The sequence below is a fragment of the Chiloscyllium plagiosum genome, chromosome 2 (assembly GCF_004010195.1).
Source record: "Chiloscyllium plagiosum isolate BGI_BamShark_2017 chromosome 2, ASM401019v2, whole genome shotgun sequence".
NCBI classification, from domain to species: Eukaryota; Metazoa; Chordata; class Chondrichthyes; order Orectolobiformes; family Hemiscylliidae; genus Chiloscyllium; species Chiloscyllium plagiosum.
In genome coordinates, this window is record NC_057711.1 from 127,814,233 (window position 1) to 127,819,687 (window position 5,455).

Here is a 5,455-nt window from a genome sequence, read left to right on the forward strand (position 1 = left end):
AAGTCCCTCCTCCCTACCTTTTATCTTAGCCTGCTTGGCACACTCTCTCATTCCTGAAGAAGGGCTCATGCCCGAAATGTCGATTCTCCTGCTCCTTGGATGCTGCCTGTCCTGCTGCGCTTTTCCAGCAACACATTTTCAGCTCTGATCTCCAGCATCTGCAGTCCTCACTTTCTCCTGATAAGTAATTCAAACCCATTCTCCCACTTTCACCCTGTAAACCTTGATCCCCTTGATACTCAAGAACCTATCTATCTCAGACTTAAATATACTCAATGACCTCGCCTCCACAGCCTTCTGTGGTGATTAATTCCACAGATTCCCCACTCTCTGGCTGAAGAGGTTTCTCCTTATCTCTGTTCTAAAAGGTCTTCCCTTTACTCTAAGGCTGTGCCCTCGGGTTTTAGTCTCTCCTACCAATGGAAACATCTTCCCAATATCTACTCTGTCCAGGCCATTCGGTATTCTGTATGTTTCAATTAGGCCCCCCCTCATCCTTCTAAACCTAATCGAGTATAGACCCAGAGTCCTCAAGTGTTTCTCATATGTTCAACTTTTCATTCCTGGGACCATTCTCATGTACCTGCTCTGAACATGCTCCAGGGCCAGTCCATCCTTCCTGAGATATGGGGCAAAAAACCACACCAAATGCTCCGAATGTGGTCTGACCAGAAACTTATAGAGCTTCAGAAGTACATTCCTGCCTTTATATACAATACTGCTAACTATGCTGTAAACCTGAGAGCCTTGGGAAAAGTTGATGAGCAGAGAGATTTGGGAGTTCAGGTCCATTGTACCCTGAAGGTTGCTGCACAGGTGGATAGAGTGGTCAAGAAGGTATATGGCATCCTTGCCTTCATCGGACGGGGTATTGAGTATAAGAGCTGACAAGTCATGTTAAAATTGTACAAGACATTGATTCGGCCGCATTTAGAATACTGTATACAGTTCTGGTCGCCACATTACCAAAAGGATGTGGACGCTTTGGACAGGGTGCAGAGAAGGTTTATGAGGATGTTACCTGGTATGGAAGGTGTTAGCTATGAAGACAGGTTGAGTAGGTTAGGATTGTTTTCATTAGAAAAAAGGAGATGGGGGGGGGGGGGGCCTGACTGAGATCTACAAAATCATGAAGGGTATAGACAGGGTGGACAGAGATAAGCTTTTTCCCAGGGTGAGCGATTCAATAATGAGAGGTCACGCGTTCAAGGTGAGAGGTGAAAAATTTAAGGGGGATACACGTGGAAAGTACTTTACACAAGAGGGTGGTAGGTGCCTGGAATGCATTGCCAGCACAGGTGATAGAACCAGGCACAGTAGATTCATTTAAGGTGCATCTGGGCAGATGCATGAATAGATGGGGAACAGAGGGATACAGATCCTTAGGACTTGGGCGATATGTTTAGACAGTGGATTTGGATTGGCTCAGGCTTGAAGGGCCGAAGGGCCTGTTCCTGGGCTGTAAATTTTCTTTATTCTTTCTTCTTTATATTCAAGGCCTCTCAAAATAAATGCCATCATTGCATTTGCCTTCTTAACTACTGACTCAAACCTCACGTTTGCCTTGAGAGAATCCTGGACTAGAACTCCCAAGTCTCTTTGCACTTCAGACTTCTGAATTTTCTCTCCATTTCGAAGATTGTCCATACATCTAGTCTTCCTACCAAAGTGCATGAGCTCACACTTTCTCATGTTGTATTCCACCTGCCACTTCTTTGCCCACTCTCCTAATCTGTCCAAATCCTTCTGCAGCCTCTCCATCTCTTCATTGCTGTTCCACTGTCTTTCCTTATGGGCTCCTCTCCCAGTCAATTCTACCCAGCTCCTCCCTCATGCCTCTGTGGTTGCCATTATTCATCTGTAATACCGTTATCTAATGGCTGAAATGCCAATTAATGCATTGAGTTTGGTAAGGTACAGCAAAAAAATCTGTAATGTTATCTTTACTCTGCAGATTAAAGAGAGACTTAGTGAGAGAGTAGGCTTAGAGAGAAGAAGGAAGATACTCAAACTCAATTAGTATCATTTGTTTTTATTCAGAAAAAGAACAGCCAATGCAATATTCCCAAAATGTTTTATAGCCTTTTGGTGTAAGGACAAGTCAAACTCATTCAACTTAAAATAAACCATTTGCTAAAAAATCCTTCAGTTTATATAATCTAGATGATGAATTGTGTTTGTTCAGGATCATTAATTGCAGGGACTCCTGGTGGCATTTTCAGCACATAAATATTCCCCAAATAAATAGGTTGAATGTTTTTATTTTAGCTCTTTCTCAGCCAACGTAGCAAAGACCAGATGTGAGTTCTCCCTCAGTCTATCCACATGACATCATTACACATCAATGTTTGCATGCTCAAAGAATAAATTGCAGTATTTTTTCAAGGTTTTTATTGCATATCATGTAGCATAGTTCCACAACCTCAGTTAAATATAATGAGAACAGATGTTTTACAAAATAGCCCATTTTGAGGTTGATGAAAACAGAAAGGACCTGGAGAATTTGTGCTGGGAGTGAGTGGAGTGCAAACTAGAAGAAAACTTGTGTTAAATAGGAACTATAAATATGTACTAAATTATAAGTTTCTTAAGTGTCTTTATGCTTAATTTTGTAAAAAATGCCACCTTCCAGAGGTTTCTGAGGATATCTCAGTTAGGACAGAGTAGAAACTAGCAGCCAGCAGCCAGAGCAGCCAGAGCCAGAGCAACCAGCAGCCAGAGCAGAACTGGAGAAGTGTGTTTAATAGATGGAAACCTTTCTGTATGATTATGTGGTTTTTATCTTTTAAAAAATCTTTATCAGTTTTGTGATACACTTTGTGAATGTTCTTCTTGCAGGCAGAAATGCAGAATGTGGTTTATTGGGTCTGAATACCTTTCCAGCTACATCTCCAAATATCTTTTATCTGTGTGAGCCGAGAGTGAATGTTGACTGGTAATTGATCCATGAGGGCCTTATAGCCAATTCAATGCAGTAGTTTCGTAATATCTACATGTATACATCGTCAGATAACGGGTATCTCTGTGGCTTTCTGACATATTTAAAAATGCAGATATCACTAAGGCATTAGGGAGGGTTAACAAAACTCAAACTGTTTACCTTTTCAATTGAAATCTAACCATTTCCTGCATCAAAAGGTCCAACTTAACCCTTTCTTTGCTTAGAAGGCTTCATTAAATACTTATCCAAACCATCACCCAACTGTATCTTCACAACAGCTTACCGAGACCACAATCCTCCTCAGCCTTTCACCCTTGCTAGTTGGCATGAGCAAACCACTAGCCTTCCCACTGCATCATGCTTGCACACACCACTGCAGCTCATGGCCATGGGGATCACTGAACAATCGTAGACATGTCACTGTATGATATCAGGCACCAGCGTCAATGTTTTTTACTTCACTCATGGGATGTAATTTGATTTGATTTATTATTGTCACATATACCAAGAAACAGTGAAAAGTACTGTTTTGCATGCTAACCAGACAAATCATATCTTACATAAGTACATCGGGTTGTAGAACAGAATGTGCAGCATATAGAGTTACATCTCCAGAGAAGATGCAGCGATAGATCAATTCTAATGTTTGAGAGTCTAGATTAGCGTGGTGCTGGAAAAGCATAGCAGATCAGGCAGCATCCAAGGAGAATGAGAATCGATGTTTCGGGCAGGATCCCTTCATCAGGAATGTATGAGAGGTCTAATATATGAGAGGTCCCTTCATAAGTCTGATAACAGCAGGGTAGAAGCTGTTCTTAAATCTGTTAGAAGTCACACAACACCAGGTTGTAGTCCAACATGTTTATTTGAAATCACAAACATTTGGAGCGTTGCTCCTTCGTCAGGTGAAGTGCATTTCACATGACAAAGTAGCAGTGCGCCAAAAGCTTGTGATTTCAAATAAACCTGTTGGAACATAACCTGGTCTCATCTGACGTCTGTCTTTGTCCACCCCAGTCCAATACCAGCACCTCCACATCATGACTTAAACCTGTTGGTATGTGTTTTCAAACATTTGTACTTTCTGCCCAATGGAAGAGGATGGAGGAGAGTTCAACCATGGTGGGAAGGATCTTTGATGGCATTGGCTGCTTTCCCGCGGCAGCAGGAAGTATAGATCGAGTCAATGTAAGGAAGGCCTGGTTTGTGTGATGAACTGGGCTGTGTTCACAACTCTCTGTAATTTCTAGCAGTCTTGGGCAGAGCAGTTGCCATACCAGGCTGTGATGCATCCGGATAGGATACTTTCTATAATTTGTCTATAAAAATTGGTATGAGTCATTGTGGTCATGCTGAATTTCCTTAGCCTTCTGAGGAAGTAGAAGTGTTAGTGTGCTTTCTTAAATGTAACATCAATATAGATGCACCAGGACAGATTGTTGGTGATATCTATTACTAGGAACTTGAAGCTTTTGACCAAATCCACCTCAGTACCATTGATATAGACAGGGATGTGCGCTCCACTCTACTTCCTGAAGTCAATGACCACTTGCTTCATTTTGCTGATATTAAGGGAGAGATTGTTGTCTTTACACCATGCCATTAAACAGTCTATCTATTTCCTGTACTCTGTCTCACCAGAAGAGTCACAGACTGACCAGCATTATTGCCCCTCGCTAGATGCCCTTGAGAAGGTGGTAGTGAGCTGCCTTCTTGAACTGCTGCAGTCCATGTGTTGTAGGTTGACCCACAATTTTATTAGGGAGGGAATTCTGGTATTTTGACCCAGTGAAAGTGAAGGAATAATGATATATTTCCAAGTCATGGTGTTGGGTGGCTCAGATAGGATCTTGGAGGTGATAGTGATCCCATGATTTATTTTATTTATTCATGGGATGACAGTGTCACTGGCTAGACCAGCATTCATAGCTTATCCCTAACTGCCCAGAAGGCAGTTAAGAGTGAACCTAATTACTGTGGGTCTGCATCATATGTAGGCCAGACCAGGTGAGAATGGCAGTTTCATTCCCTGAAGGACATTAGTAAACCAGGTGAGTTTTTCTGACAGTTGACCGATGATTCATGGTCATGATTAAATGCTTAATTCAAGATTTTTATTTCATTCAAATTCGACCATCTGCTGTGGTGGGATTCAACCCAGTTCCCCAGAACATTACCTGGGTCTCTAGATTAACAGTCCAACTATAGTGCCACTAGGCTGTTAGAGTCATAGAGATGTCAGCATGGAAACAGACCCTTCGGTCCAACCTGTCCATGCCGACCAGATATCCCAACCTAATCGAGTCCCACCTGCCAGCACCCGGCCCATATCCCTCCAAACCCTTCCTATTCATATACCCATCCAAATGCCTCTTAAATGTTGCAACCAGCCTCCACCACTTCCTCTGGCAGCTCATTCCATACACATACCACCCTCTGCATGAAAAAGATGCCCCTTAGGTCTCTTTTATATCTTTCCCCTCTCACCCTAAACCTATGCCCTCTAGTTCTGGA